Source organism: Ursus americanus, chromosome 15 (assembly GCF_024610735.1).
Source record: "Ursus americanus isolate L20-20 chromosome 15, mUrsAme1.1.p, whole genome shotgun sequence".
Taxonomy (NCBI): Eukaryota; Metazoa; Chordata; class Mammalia; order Carnivora; family Ursidae; genus Ursus; species Ursus americanus.
In genome coordinates this window covers 28,825,796-28,843,357 of record NC_142141.1, presented here as the reverse complement: position 1 = coordinate 28,843,357, position 17,562 = coordinate 28,825,796, and positions in this window count along the sequence as shown.

The following is a 17,562-nucleotide window of genomic DNA, read 5'->3' as shown; positions in this document are numbered from 1 at the left end:
ATTACCCCCGTAATCACAGGACTTTCTCTGTGTCAGATTTCAAGTGTCATCTCCTCAGAGAGACCTTTCAGAATGTTATTTAGAGTAGTAACTGGCTATTCTCCATGATATCAACTTATTTTATTTTCATCAGAGAACTTATTACTATATGACATATGATTTAAATTTTTAGTTCAGTGTTTGTTTTCCATAACTAGAATGTAAGTTTCATGAAATCAGAAATCTTGTCATTTTTGTTCACTACTGTATCTCCAAAGTCAAAATTAGTGACACACAGTAAGGACTTAATAAATGAAAGACTTTTGTTGACAACTCTGGTATGTTAAGAGCACTTTTATTTTTCCCTTCTAGTGTATCCCAAGTGACACTGCCTTAGTCTGGACTCCATTTCCACAAGTGTTAAATCTCCTGATACAATCTCATAGATCATAAAGGTTCTATGTTTCTCTTTTTAGTTTTGTATTCTCTTTGTGCTTTCACTTGTATAGTCTATAAATTGGTATAAACAGGTTATTGATTCTTTGTGTGTATGTGCATATAATCTGCTATAAAGCTTATATAATAATTTTTTCAGTTGAGATATATTTTTTGCCCTAGGATTTTCACTTGGTTCTTTTTTATAGCTTCCATATCTGTCCTGAAATTCACCATTATATCATCTTTTCCTGTAAATTCTTTAATATTCTCATCTAAGTAATTATGAAATATTGTCTGCCAACTTCAACATACTGGTTATGTTGTCTTCTAATTTCAACATCTTTGAAATCTCTGCATGCCTCACCCTATTCCACTCTGGTCTATGGGGTTAAGTTTTTGTGTTTCTTTCCTATGTTTGGTAGCTTTTATTGTTGTTGTATTCTCTCTCCACGCCTTACCCTATTCCACTCTGGTCTACGGGGGTTAAGGTTTTGTGTTTCTTTACTATGTTTGGTAGTTTTTATTGTTGTATTTTAAACAATGTGGAAGATATGTTGCAGAAATTGTGAATTCTATTATCTTCCTTTGAAAAATAGTGAATAAGCCCATGCTTATATGGTCAAATAATCTATGATAAAAGAAGCAAGAATATACAATGAGGAAAAGACAGTCTCTTCAACAAATGGTACTGGGAGAAATGGACAGTCACATGCAAAAGAATGAAACTGGACTACTTTCTTACACCATACACAGAAATAAAGTAAAAATGGACTAAAGACTTAACGATGAGGTCTGAAACAATAAAACTCCTTGAAGAAACATGTGCATTAATCTCTTGGACATTGGCCTTAGCAACATTTTTCTAGATATATCTCCTAAGGCAAGGGAAACAAAAGCAAAAGTAAACTATTGTGACTACACCAAAATAAAGAGCTTTTGCATAGTGAAGGAAACCATCAGCAAAATGAAGGAGCAATCTACTGAAGGAGAGAAGATATTTGCAAATGATATGTCCAATAAGGGGTTAATATCCAAAATATATAAAGAACTTATACAAATTAACACCAAATAAACACAAATAATCCAATTAAAAAATAGTCACAGGACCTGAATGACATTTTTTTCCCCAAAGACATACAAATGGCCAAGAGACACATTAAAATGCTCAGCATCGGGGTGCCTGGGTGGCTCAGTCGTTAAGCGTCTGCCTTCGGCTCAGGTCATGATCCCAGGGTCCTGGGATCGAGCCCCGCATCGGGCTCTGCTGGGAGCCTGCTTCTTCCTCTCCCACTCCCCCTGCTTGTGTTCCCTCTCTCGCTGGCTTTCTCTCTCTCTGTCAAATAAATAAAATAAAATCTTAAAAAAAAAAAATGCTCAGCATCACTAATCATCAGGGAAATGCAAATCAAAACCACAATGAGATATCACTTTATACCTGTCAGAGTCACTAGAATCAAAAAGACAATAAGTAATAAATATTGGATAGAATATGGAGAAAAAAGAATTCTTGTACACCGTTGGTGAGAATGTAAATTGGTACAGCCATTGTGGGAAACAGTATGGAGGTTTCTCAAAAGATTAAAAATAGAAATACCATATGATGCAGTAATTATACTACTGGGTATATACCTAAAGGAAATGAAAACATACATTTAAAATGATACATGTATCTCTATGTTGATTACATCATTGCTTATAACAGCAAAGATATGCAAGCAACCCAAGTGTCCACTGATAGTTAAATAGATAAAGAAGATGTGGTATAGATACACAATAGAATATTACTCAGCCCTGAAAAAGAATGAGATTTTTGCCATTTGCAGCAACATAGATGAACCTAGAGAGTATTATGTTAAGTGAAATAAATCAAAGAAAGACAAATACCATATGATTTCACTTATATCCAGAATCTAATACAAAACAAAACAAACAAAATGAGCAAAAAAAGGCAGAAACAGACACATAAATGTAGAGAGCAAACTAGTGGTTGTGGTGGTTGCCAAGGAGTAGTGTGGGGGGGGGGTTGGCATAATGGGTCAAGGGGAGTGGGAGGTATAGGCTTCTAGTTATGCAATGAATAAGTCATGAGGATAAAAGGTACAGAATAGGGAATAAAAAAATAGCAAATTTTATTCTGGTACACCATTAAATTACTGATAGAGTACCATAATATTGTGAAGGTTTGCTTTAGGCTTTATTAGAGAAGGTCTGTTTATATTGTGCCCTTATTCTTAGGCCAAAGTCCCTACTCTTAGGATTCGGTCTTTATTTCTTATTCATGTTCCTTCCAGAGTTCAATGTAAAGCCAAGTTTATTAGGGTCCTCTAGTTTAGTAGAACTTTAAATCCAAACCCTCAGCGACAGGTGATTTTCGAAGTCTCTTTTCAGCTCTCAAGTATCCAGCTCTTGTTTTTTCTGGTGTTTGGAGTCTCACTCCATGCATAAACCATTCAAGTATCAGCTTTGGATTTGAAGAGAGGTGTTTTTTTGTTTGTTTGTTTGTTTTTTGTTTTCAAATCCCTTTTTTCTTTGTGGCTATCTCTTTTCTGGCATTATCCAGTCATTTTCCAGCCAGTCTAGATAGCCCAAACTCTACCTCTGATTCCTCAGACTCATTCTGCATGAAAATAAGAGCCAGCCAATGTCCCTATGGGACCAAAACATGTATAATTGTGCATCTCACCTAGTTGGTTCCCTCCTTTCAAAGGTCATATTACCTCCAGGTCTGTTTACTGCTAGTTGATTTCCAGTTCCTTTGTAAAGTTTCTTTTAAAAACATTTTGTCCAGAGTTTAGAACTATTACTAGTGGGATGGTTACTATAATAAAAACTACACTTGCATTATTCTTTTACTGATTTATTAAATTTGTGATTTCAGCAACCATAATTTATTATCAGGAATCACTTTAGTTCACTATTTTTATACTATACAATCCACTATTTATAATCCACAATAATTCATTTACAATTCCAAAATCTCTAATGTTCTATAAAACTAACATTTTTAGTTAACTTACTAGTTGACTTAGTTATTTTATGTTATTTATTTATTTATTCTAATTACTGTGAATATCTACATATTTATGCTGAAGATATATTAATGCTGTTATTTAGGATATCCTGCTTCACACTCTGCTGAAGGTAGTATGAAGTATACTATATATAGATTACATTTTAGAACTAAAATGTAGAAAACCCCAAATTTCCAATCATAACTGGCTTCAGATATTTCAGATAAGTGATTGCCAAACTATATCACATTTGAGCAAGAAAAATAAATGTCTTGGTTTTGATTTAGATTAGAGACATGGTTAAAAGTGTCTTTGGTAGGAAGTACTTTGAATTTTGTCTAAAAATCAGCAAGTAATTGATCTGGAAAAGGGCAGTGAGGAGCTGATAAAAAACTACTGTAAACAGACCTGTCCATTAGAACAGGCTTTGCTAATAGATGTTAGTTGTGAGCTACCCATTTAAGTCAAGCAATTTGTCCATGCTTTATTTTTCTGATAATGTGACTGAGGTTTACATAGTCTAGGTATGTAGAACTAAGTCTAGTCAAACCCCCTGACCTCTCCAGTCTAAAATCATTAATTGGCCACTCCAGTAAGCTACTGTCTCATCATTACTGCCTATGATTATATTTTTAAGAGTATTATTTTCTCTTTTCTTAGGCAAGGTCTAATCTACCTGAACAATCTCAGTCTGTTGAAATCTTTTTAAAACATAAATTTTAGAGTGTCTCTAGAATAGACATTTACAATTTTGAACACTCATAACAAATATTTAAGGATCATAGATGAATCCTGTTGATGGCCCTTTATTTATTATGGGGTAAGGGACTTTCTGAGATGTTCTTTTGAAATTATAGATGTGTTTTTCTGTTTTTAAATTTCCAAAGAAGATTCTCAGTGCATTTATGTTAGGGTACTTTCAAAAGTCAACCAGGAACATTCTAGAAATGAAAAATGTTTAAGCCCAAATCCCCTTATATTACTGTTTAAAAAAAAACCCAAAACTGCAGACCAAGCAATTAGAATGTTGCAGCCCTTAAAATATGAGGCCATATTTCTACTACAGCTAATTGATTTTACATCTGGCATGTTAAAAGAATTTATGAAACTTGAATAGTGTCTTTGTTTATACCCTGAAGGCTCAAAATGAATTCTCTATATCATCATCCTTAAAGGAGAAATAATCTGCCTTAAAAATGTAGTCTGATTTCAAATGTAAATCTAATTAATTTTTTAAGATTCTAATAGAAATCATTTATTTTAAATGTATATAATTATTTCCTTTAAATGTTTAGGACATCTTTCATGTATAGAAAAATAATAATTTATTTTAAGGTGTGATAAGAAAAAAAGACCACTGGGAAGTAGCCAAGGGAAAATGGCATTTAAGTATGTTAAAAAAAAAAAGTATAAAAGAAAACAAGGACTTACATTTACAATTAATAAAATGACTTCTTTTTGTGATAGGAGGAAGAGACTAACATTTATTAAGCATCATGTACATACTAAGTAATAATAGCTAATTTATTGAGCCCTTATGGGACCGGTGCTGTTCTAAACACTTAACATGCATTTACTATTTTAATCCTCCCAACCAGCCTCTGAAGTAGTTAGATTATTATCCTTACTTCACAGATGAAAAAGAAAAGAAACCTGAAGCACAAAGAGGTTAAGTACTTGCTCAGAGTCACATGGGGAGATGTGGTAGGACTGGGACTCACACCCAGGCAGTCTGGCTCCAGAGCATGTGCACTTAAACTTTATGATATATGGCCTCTTCCAGTATTGAATGCTTACTCTGCCAGAACAGTTTTAAGGGATTTACATGCATTATATCTTCTAAATTCAATAGAAAAGAGGTAAAGCACAGGATCACTGGTCTATCCTACATCAATACATTAGTTAGCTGCCTATGTCCGTCAAGATTGCCATTCGGGCTTCTACCACAAGGTACTTGGAGAAAAGTAAGATATTTATAGAAGAAGTTTCTGGCAATCTATTCTCAGGACCTTTTCCTGAACATGTATAGTGAGTAGTTTTAGCCAAAACATATACAATATTTCCAGGTGCCTCTCCCCTAAAAACTACCTTGAGAAATCATGCCATCTCGATTTGGAAAAAATGGTCTTTGACTCAATCAAAGAAACAGACTTGTACAAGCTTTCTTATTTTTCTTGGCATTCTTTTAAAATTTGTTCAAAGATAAGATTGAATGATTCACCAGGTATTTATTGGAATATGGTGCAAATTCTTAGTACAAATAGTAGAACATCCTTGATCCACTAACAATTTTTCCTAAATCTTTTTATTTTGTTTGAATGTTCACTGGAACCATATATCAAGATAACTTATAGGTATTGAGTGATATGTGCACAAGGGTTTCTATAAGGTTTTATACATAGAAACTATATTGACAGCATTTTTTTGGGCTTCTGCCTTTGATATTTCATAGATATAAGAAATATATGCAAGTTAAATGAAGTTTAACTTCATTACTGACCTTCTCAGTAAATTACTCATTCTGAATAGTTCATCATTTTTACTTCAATTTTATAAAATTTATTTTTTCCTTTGGTAACAATTCAATAAAAGAGTATCCTTTGAACTAAAGAAAAGATTCAAATGAAACCTCTCAAAATAAATTTTCAAATAGAGTTTTAAAAATGGCGTTTTGGGGACAACCAATCAGGATAGCTCTTATCATTTTAGAAATAAGGTAATTTCTGATAATGACAAAATTTGAATTTTCAACTATGTTTTCTGACATTGGCTAAATTCTGTGTTAGCTCTCAAAAGCTAATAACAACCACGTGGTGTGGAGAAAGAATGGGAGTACATCCAAATGCCTTTACCAAAATCAGTGGCTTTTCAACCTTCTAAATTCAGTTTAGATAAAGTTGAATGAGATGGTGATATTGACATTATGAAGGCTGATTACTGGGGGACACTTTTATATCTGCAATGTCATTGAATCAAAAATTATAAATGTATGATTTTTAAATTTTAGGTTGAATATTATACTAATTTAGAAAAAATAGCTGCTCTGACAAGTAGTTCCTCAAAATTTCAGTGCTGTAACAGATACCTCTGTTTGATTTTTGCACACATAAACTTACAATGAAGTCAGCTGCTTTCCTCCATGTGGTGATTCAGAGCTCTAGGATCCTTCCAATGTATAGTTTTGTCATGATCAGGGTCCATATACAACAAGGAGAGAAAGAACATCGAGAAGTCTTACCTATTTCTCAAAAAAACCCACAGCTTCTTGGGAAAAAGTAATTGCATTTCCATGTCTACCTGCAAGGGAAGCCGGGAAATATGGTGCCAGCTACATAGCAACTTTAAAGCAACTTTAAATAATAAAGGAGAACAAGTATTTTGAGGGTAGCTAGCTGTGTGGATATTACAGACATTCACTGAAATGTATAATCTGTTCTTTATTTCTTACTTAAATATTAAATAATATTTTTTCATTGCTAATTTATCTTTGTTGGTTCCTTCTGGATGCCAAGGACTGTGTTGGGCACTAGTGGTAAAAAGATGAACAAAATATGAAGCTTACAGTATATTAGGGAAAAAAGAAACTCTTAGTGGTGCAATTATAAGCCAGCGTAATAATTACTATGATAGATGTAAACCATGGGAGATATAAGCCAGAAGGAGCAACTATCTCAAACTGAGGATGATTTGAAAAGTATATTAAATCAGATTCAGTCAGGAAAACTGAAACCATTCTAAGAAAGAGGGTGTCATGGCAATACTGAAGACAAAAATGGTGGTGGTCCAAGCAAAGTTATTGGCAAATTGACTGAAAACTGGACAACAGATAAAAAAGAGACAAAGGAGAAATGTTTGTTGAAACAACACATGAGTGATTCAGAGCAAGACAGAGGGTCTGGTTTGACAGTCAAGTAGGTGTTGCCATTCACCAAGTTTGAGCCATAGGAGGAGAAACATACTGGGAAAGAAATGGAGATAAAAACACAATTTGGACATGGGCTTAATTTCCTTTGGTCACCTATATGGAGAAGTACAATAGAGAATTAAATAACTAGATATGGAAGCAAGAAAGAATTAAGGGCTGAAGCTATCAATAAAAGTCATTGCTATATGTATCAGAGTTCTCCAGAGAGAAATAAAATCATTAGTGAAGTGTGTGTGTGTGTGCATGTGATTTTTAAAAAATAATTGGCTCACATAATTATGGGTGTAGCAAGTCCAGAATCTGTAGGGCAGTCTTGAGGACAATTTCTATTTCTCCAAGAAACCTCAGTTTTTGCTCTTAAGGCCTTTCAAATGATTGGGTGAGAGCCATGCATATTATAGAGAGTAATCTACTTTACTTAAAGTTGACTGATTCTAGATGTTAACCACATCTAGAAAATAGCTGCACAGCAACACCTAAATTAGTATTTAATTAAATAATTGGGTGCTACAGCCTAGCCAAGTTGAGATGTAAAACCAACCACCACACTAGTAGATGAAATCATCAAGGAGACAAAAGAATAAGTAAATACCAAAGTGGTTAAAAGCTTGGCCTTTGGAACAAAGGGCCTGGGCTCAAATTTCATTTTTGCTATTTTGTGTGGGCTTACTTCTGTAATCCCAGTTGCAGCATCTACAAAATAATGATAATATTCTACGTCTCTTGAGTTATTATGAAAATGAAATAAGATATGTAAAGGACTTGTCGCAGACACTGGCATGTACTAAGTGTTCAATTAACTAGCTAGAAAATGGACTCTTTTAAAAAATGTAATATTTATAAATACATTCTGATGAGAAAAGAGCAATATTAAGAAAAAAATTGAAGATAGAGCTAAGAAATAACTGATCAAGTAAAGGTTGGTGGTAGAGTGTGGAGGGAGGAAACTGAGACTTAAAACATATCAAAAGATTAACCTTGAACAAAAAGATGGGAAAGAAGTTGAATATGTTCATATATACTGACCTTGATCTTCTCGGTGAAGGGTAAAAGGTTATTTCTTGAGAGATATTGATGGTTTAAAGAAAGGTGACGTTTCTGTGATGAATAGAAGAGAGAGAACTTAATAAATACAGATAAAGAAGCAGTAAAATAGAATAGTAAAGTTCAGCTTCTATCTGCATGACTGGGTTATCATAAATTCTTTTAGGGCAGGGCATAGTGTTTTTTCCTGTTTGCTATTTGGCATACCGTAAGTAATTGGCTAAAATTTCTTCAATTAGAATACTGTTTTCCCTACCTGCAGGTAGCTGAGGTATGAAAATGGAAAGGCAAATGGAGCAATTGATCCAACGTTGAAGCTTTGTCTTATGGGTGCAGTTGGTAAATATAAGGGCCATAACCTGAACATACTGGTGCTTATCGTTGATGAACTATTGTAGGGTCAATGGGAAAAGAAAAACACTAGAGGGGTAACAATGGACTGAGAAAAGGGCATTCTGGGTGTAAGAGTGTTAGAGACTAGGAAAGAAGGGAGGCAGTGGTTGGAGACTGGTGTTGGAACAGATTTCAGAAGGAAACAAAGTGAAGGAACTCAATAAGTAATGCTATGGCAAAAGTGGGTTTGAAAGGACGGAAGGACACTGGTGTCCAGAAAGTCACAAAACTTGAGCTCAAGACCAGCCAAGATAAGGGGCATTAGAAGACAAGAAGGAATGCTCCCCATGGTGGCTAAGCAGGAAAAGCAGTGGAATCAGTAGTGTGCAGGATGATTCCAAACCCTTGGCAACAGGGTAAAGGGCACTTACTCAATTTGTCTTGTGTTCATGTGTACTGTGGTTTGTTTTCATGTAGTAATACCAAAGCCAACATATTAAAACAATGGATAAAAGACCATATTATTTGTTATCTAAAGATAATTTTGGATAAAGTCAGAGGAGAACTCACAGATGAGAATACCTGAAAGTTCTTTCTTCTTCCACAAAGTCCAGTTGGTTGAATTTACTAAGTTAACTACTTTTATTTTATGAAGACAACCCCAAAGCCATTTCCTTATATACCTTGACTGCCCTTCTTATCAAAAGTTCGCACACAATGGTAGCCTCGCAATGAAGAAGACTGATGAGCTTGTTTCAAGTGTGATATGATGAGGTTAAGTGTCTGGGAGTAACACAGAGGAGTACATAGGGAACCAGAAGAGGGGATAAGAGTAAAAGATGAGATGCCATAGTAAGAACTAAGAAGATCCTGATTCTAGGGTGGGGGAAAGTCCTAGGACAAACTAAGCTTTAGATAAAAGAGGAGGTGATGGGGGGGGGTAGTCTGAGAGGAGGGTAACAATCAAAAAAATATTTTGTTCAAAATTATATCTGGGCTCAGAGGGCAGGATGGAAAAAGAGGGCAGCAGTGGAAGAATAAAGAGAAGAGACTGAGGAGAATGGGAATGAGGGTAGTGTTTTATAAATAGCTTTATCATCATTTCAGTAATACTGTAAAGCTATGTAACTTTACACTAACTGTTACTAACAAGAAGATTATGTGTCAAGTTAGTGGTTTACACAGAAAATACAAAAAGTCTACCAGATACACTTCCAGGTACAATATTCCTTTCATTAACAGATATACTTCTTACATGATGAATGCTAAAGTATATATATATATATATATATATCCTTTTCACACCTTTAAATCATCATCAAATATATTATACTTAAATCCATTTAGAATATGTTGGAATAAATTTCCATTTGTTAAATAGTATCCTGGTGACCTGAAAATCAATAGAGCCTGTAAAAGTACTTAAATTACAAGTAGAAAGTAGCTAGAAGAATTTGCTAGCCTGTTATCAACAAAATATTTGTTAAGAGAAATAAAAAAAGAAATCTACATAATTTTGAAAAACTTGACAATCAATGGCAAGCAACATATATATCAATTTGCTATATTTTTTTTAAATATTTTATTTATTTATTTGACAGAGAGAGAGACAGCCAGCGAGAGAGGGAACACAAGCAGGGGGAGTGGGAGAGGAAGAAGCAGGCTCCCAGCGGAGGAGCCTGATGTGGGGCTCGATCCCAGGACCCCAGGATCACGCCCTGAGCCGAAGGCAGACGCTTAACGACTGAGCCACCCAGGTGCCCCAATTTGCTATCTTATCTTAAAATAAAAATGTGTTGCTCATAGAAAAGATGAATATTCTTTAATTGCTCACTTTTGTCATTTATAAATCATCTGTCATCTATCTATCATTTATCTATCATCTATCTATCTATCTATCTATCTATCTATCTATCTATCTATCTGTCATCTATCTGTTTAATCTATCCCCATCCTTTAATAATTTTATCACTTTTTACATGCTTGTAATTCACCTTATCAAAGCAACCAAAACTTTGTGTAAAATCTAAAAGAATTCTTGGGGTGGAATTCACAGAACTATGGATGGAAATAAAATTGAAATACACATGAAGCATAGACCATAGTTAATTTTATACTGAGTAAACAAGGTCCATCTAATCTGATATTTTGTCTCTGGAAATAACTAGCTACTTTGTAGAAGGTCAGAGAGGATATTCATGTTGATAATAGAAAGTTAAACATATTTCACTTAAGTTTTCTAACTTCTGTTAATAGTTATCTTCCTATCCACATACATTTTCCTCATTATTTCATAGAATGAAGAGTTGTATCTATCAATTTGCCTCTTAAAGTTAAACCATTACTTTATTTTATTTTCCAGCTGAGTATTTTGAGCCTATACAAATGTCTCTATACTTTACCTTTTCCCCAGGAAAGGGTATGTAAGTCAATGCATCCCCTTTCATAATGTTATGGGTCCCGTTGACATCCTGTCTCCATCTATGCCTTCTCCACAAGTTAGAATTGTAATATGATAAGCCTATCCTTTTATCTCTATCCTTTGGTCATATTTGCTTTACTTTGGGATGTGTCCATTTACTCCAGTAGCAGATGTTTTATGGGAGGTTAATGTTTATGCTTTTGTTTCTACAGTCTCTCCCGATGTTACTTAGGAGCTAGAGTTCTAATCTTTCACCCAGTTTGACATCTTTGGGAGAAGCCTACCTCCATTGTTTTCTAGGAGTAACTGATTACTTGATCTCTATCATGTTAGAATGCAGCTTGGATTCTAGTCCCCTAATATGTACTCTGACTTTTACCCACCTTGATCTTATTTTCAGTTATCTTGTTATTCACAGAGCTTTCTGAGTAATGAATGTAGTAAAGAAATTTCCACCAGTTTGTTTCTTCTCAAAATTCTAAAAGAGTGAATCATAGTGAATAAAAGTTGGTGATAAAGACAACGTTACAGAATGAACTATCCCTGCTTTGCTGCCCCCATTTAGTGGGGCAAGGTAGCTCTGCAAGAACTTACCCACAAAGATTCTTTATTTCTATAATTTTATTTTTTATCAAATCCATTCTTCAGTAAAAAGAAAGATGCTAAAGAGGAATCTTTGCCATAATTATAAGACCTTTCTACATTGCATTTAATTACAATATGTCAAAGATATACAGGGTGTTTTTAAGCATGGACCATAAAGCCAATTGCCCAACTTCAAATCCTGGCCAAACCACTATGCGTCTTTGCAGAGGAGCTTACTTACCTTCTCTATAACTCCATTTCCCCATTTGTAAGAGAGAAATGGTAGATATGACTAATGATATTGGGAGGTTAAAATAAATTGAAACATGGAAAATACATAAAGCTTCGTCTGCAACATGGTTAGTATTCAATGTGTGGCTCTTACTAGTTCAACAGAGTAATAGAGCAATTCTATAAGATAAACACATTCATGAACACTATGTGTAAAATTTTAATTTCCTGTTATCTTTCTTATTTCCTTTTTATAGACAAAAGTGTTTGCAAGTTTGAAATTCCAAGAGTATTTTAGGGTATTTTTATTGATAAAAGAGTATAATAAGATAAAACATTATATAACCCATCTTCAAATGGAATAAAAATTATATGCTGTTGATTATGAACTACGGGTGCCCAGACTAAATTTTTTATTCACCAACATAGTTTTCCTAAAATAATGCAATAAAAATACAGTAATTAAAGTAATTTATTAGTACAAAAATAAAGTAATTTTGGAGTTATGCTTCTTATAATATATAATAAATATATGATTAAAACATTTATGATGTAACCCCAAAAGTAATGACTTTATTTAATAACTGATGATACAAAATGCATGGAAATACATTTACCAGAGGGAGGAACTGAGATTTTAAGTAATTAGCATGGAAATAGAGCCATTATTGAGTTAATACCAGCCTTAGAACAATTTTAGATAGACTCTTTGTTAGGCACAAAATAGTACAAAGATTTAAAACATTTTATTAATGATTAAGTTAGGCATCAATTCTGTTTTGTTCCTTAATAGCAGTAAGTCAAAAGACCATTCTTGCCTTAAGAAAATTAAGACATGTTTTTAGTGGGCTAAATATTTAGAGTTTACACATTTTCCTTAAAAAACTGAAAATCCATGGAATGCATACACACATATATATTATATATATTATTCAAAATATTAGTATCTTTTCCTAAGGTATTGCAAGGACACCTACAAGTGGCAAAGACAAGAAGAGTAGCCATTTAATTTGAACTGATTCATGACTACTTCCCAACATCTAGTTATTTTTCTTAAGTCATGAAATAATATTTGTTATGTCTAATAATACAAACATGAAGAAAATTTGTGGATACAGAAACATGATGATAAATAAACATCTGCATTTGTCATTACAACAGTGGAAGAAGATATCTGGAAAAATGCTATTTAGAGCCTACACATTTTCCTGGATGATCCAAGAAGCAGCTTCTTATCTAGGCATATCAGTTTTCCTCAGTGCAGAAGAACGTGTGTTTGTGTGCTCCCATAAACCATCAGAATTTATATTGGTAATCTTAACATAAAGTAAGAGTTTGATGGGAGGAAATTTGTAGAAAAATGCTAGAGGAATACAAGAATGTGCAGGAAGGGGGATTGAAATAGATCTCACTTCACGATAAAGGGGTAGACAAAAATATGCAGCATGGGTTTGAAGCAGAAGAAATTCTGTATTACTATAAGCAGCTTACAGATATTGGCACATTATTTACACAAAATGAGTACTTGTTAAAACACTACCATCAATAGATTCATATGTCTCAGCTTCAATTAGCAGCCTCATTTATTACCCACCAAGATGTGAAACCGCAAGGTGAGGTTAAAGTGTCACCCAGGGTGTCTTCATCACTTCAATATCATTGCCTTAAAAGGCACTGACCAGAAGAAGCAAATGACCTCATTTCAAAATTATTACAGTACAGAGAACTCAGTTTCAACATTATAATTCATTTTCTCATGGAATATTTCAAATTTATTATCACTTTCCTGACACATAATGGCTAATCGTTAAGGATAGCCACTTTAACATAATATGAATACGCATTTCTCCATAGGTAATACAAGGGTTCCTGCATTAGCATTATTGACTAAGGTGCATTTAACTTCTTCACTAATACTTAATGGAAGGTTAATGTATAAGTCAGGAGATTAAATGGCTTTTAGTTAAAACAAGTATATTGATTAAAATAGCTTAGTGAGATTTTTAAGGCTGATGATATAAAAATAGTCACACATTTTAATATTTTATTTAATATTAAGAGCAAATTGTAGGGTATAACAGATCAAGATTAGTGGGAGTTATTGCACTAATTACTCGTGGAACTAATTCTTGCTCATAGTTAACAAATGGATCTTGTATATCGAAAGGCAACAAATCATATTGGTTAATTCTAGTCTTCAAGGAGACCTTCTGTTTAAGAATTTCCATTGTTTCTGGCAATGTCCTTCAGGTATGCCTTCCTTGTATCTTACACCTGGCACCGTTGAAAGATAAAACGGCCTTCCAAAAACAGAGCTGCTATTCAGTGTCATTGAAATGTAGCTCTATTTCCTTTTTTTCTCTGCATCCTATTATTATTTAAATCTATGTTAAACCTAATACATCTAATGCTTGCAGTGAATTAGCTAATGTTACTTTATCATTTCCTTTCTTTGCTCAAAACACAATATTCCACCAAATACAGTAGACTAACAAATTGGCCTTGTAATAGTAGGACATATGATGCCAGAGACCATTCGCTTCTTTGATTCTGTTTCCGCCCAGAAATACTCAGCCACCTTCTCTATTCATCTCTTCTGTTCAGGTAGCACAAAGTTACACCTGTAGGGGCTTGCTCAGTTTTAACCTGAGCTTTGTATGAGAGGGATTTGATCTCCAAAAAAAAAAAAAAAAAAAAAAGTGAACAGGGCTCATGTAATCATTGTGCCAGTGTAACTGCAGAGTGTGGAACATATAGCAGGTTGCAGTGTATTCAAGAACTGAGAGTAGGATGGTAAACAAGTGATAAAAATGTAAATGCTAAATATATAGTATAATATGATCTGTAGAAACAAAAATGCTCACACTTACATGGTACTTACCACAAGCCAGGCTGGGTTTTAAGTGCTTTGGGGTCAATAAATCATTTACAACTCAACACAATCTCATGAATAGGTAATTCTTACTATCTCCAATTTACAGATGGGAAACTAAGGCACAGGAATGTTAAGATACTGAGGCATAGAGCTATTCCATCAATTGTCCAACACCATCCAGCTGATAAGAGGCAGGGTGGGAATCCTAACCCCAGGCAGGGCAGGCTCTGGAAACAGAAGGACTTTAGTCCAAATCCCAGCGCTGGCACTGACTAACAGCTTCAAGCCTTGGTATCTTTATCTGGGAAGTATATAATAATAAGATATACATTATTAGGTCATGAAGAAAGCAAAATAGTTCATTTTACTGGGTTAGCATGTTACCCGGCACATAGTGAGATTGCACTGAATTGCACCTGTTATTACTATAATTATTTCAAAATGTGTATTCATTTATTTATTTAACAGACATTTTATTTAGTTAATGCTAACTATCTGTTTGTGCTAAGCTTTGGTAAATAAGAGTGCTTGGGCTCATAGTTTACTAAGGGGCAATGGACAGGTAAACAATTAACTGCAATTAAATGTCCATAATTGATGTATTTAGGCAAAGCAGAGAAAGTGAAACATCTCATCAAGGAAGGCTTCATTGATATGGTATGTAGCATATTTATACAGTTTCTCATCCTGTATATTTTCTCAGGTTGAATAATAGATGAGTCAGCTGGAGACTTTATAAATTTATTCAGTCTATCTCTTTGAGAAATCATGGAATAAAGGAAAAAATACAAATTCAAGTTTTGTGCTATCTGTTGGACAAAGTTGATGGATAAATTCTACTAAATATTCTAGTGAGATCAATCTATGCCATTCTGTACTTAAAACATGAGAATCTGTGTGTTATATGAACAATAGCCTTGCCCTCGTAATATTTTCTCTTGGTTGTGATGTAAATTATGTTCTGCCTTGTGAATCATTTTCTTGTTTTTACATGAGCATCACCATAGGTGGGTTACATGTGAATTAAAAAAACAGACACGGCCATTCAACTTTTCCCGGAAAATTGTATAAGACAGAACTTTTGAGTTTTACACACACAATGATACAGCTTATGTTCAAGGTAATTAATGTTGAAATATTATTAAATCTCCATCAATTGTTTTAACATATTTTTCCTTTTCAGAGTATAAGAAGATAAACAGTGATTTCATTCTTAATGTGTCTTAATGAGCAGGACCAGGATTTTGTGTTATACGAGGATGATTATTCTTGAAAAAGTAGAGAATAATCCCCTGAAGAAGAATTTTGCTGAATAAAACCATGGTTTTAAATGAATTTTAAAGTTTAGGGGAAAAATCATTTTTGTTATTCAAAGTGAATTTCAATACATCCATTACACATTCTGGATTGAAAAACATTTTAAAATATGATTCCAAGTTTATTCCCTTCTTTTTCTTCATTTGATCTATGAATCATCATCAAACGTTAGAGAAGAAGGTGAAATAACACCTACAGATGTTAAGCCACCTTACCTGTAGATGTTTTCTTCTGTTTGTTACACTGAGATTTTAGTTCACCAAGAATGGAAATCTTGGCTCCACTGAGATTTCCATACCGAAATCTAAGAGTAGTTGCTGAATGTCCTGGATAACTATCTTTTAAAACTCATACTGGCAAGATAAAACCACATTTAAGTTGTAATACTTCCTATGCCTAAGATAAAAGCCACACTCTCATTCATTCCCTTCATTATCCCAGATTCATTCACTCCCTTGTCAGTCTCTTCTAACCCTCTTCCTAGTGGTTGTGGGCTAAACTGTGTCCTCTAAAACTGTGTATGTTGAAATTCTGCCCCTTAATACTCAAAACATGACTGTATTTGGAGATAGAATCTTTATAGAGGTCAGTAGGTTAAAATTAAGTCATTAGAGTGGGTTCTAGTTCAATATGACTGGTGTCTTTCTAAAAGAGGTAGTTAAAACATAGACACATACAGAGGGAAGATGATGTGAGGACACAGGGAGAAGACAGACATCAACAAGCCAAGGAACGAGGACTGGAGGCGGTCCTTCCCTCACAGTCCTCAGGAGGAATGAACCCAGATGACACCTTCATCTCAGATTTCTAGCCTCCAAAGCTGAGATAATACATTTTTATTGTTTAACCCACTCAATCTGAAATATTTTGTTATGATAGTCCTAGCAAACCAACACACCAACTGATGCTTTTGTGTTTTTATTTATTTTGTATTCTTGTTTATGAATATATATGCTCATGAGCCTTTCAGAATTTGTCGATCATATCATGTACAATCAGAGTCAGTGTTGCTTTAAAAGAAATTTTAATAACGGTTTCCATGTTATTAAAAAAAAAGTTGAGGTGCCAGATAAAATACAGGATACCCAGTAAAATATGAATAAACAGCAAATACATGTTTAGTATAAGTATGACCCAAATATTCATAGGACATACTTATGCTAGAAAAAATAATTGCTGTTTATCTGAAATTCAAATTTAACTTGGAGTCTTATATTTTTATTTACTAACTCTGGCAACCATGTTAACTGTTTAGGTGATTTATTAAAAAAGCTAGTAAATTTAGCAGTTCTTAGTGTTTTTTCTTATTGAAATTTATGATTTATCTCAAATAGGGCCTTTTTCTCCTTTTTTCCATCATCTTTCTGTAACAGATGATTCGCAAATCCAATTGCAGTACCTT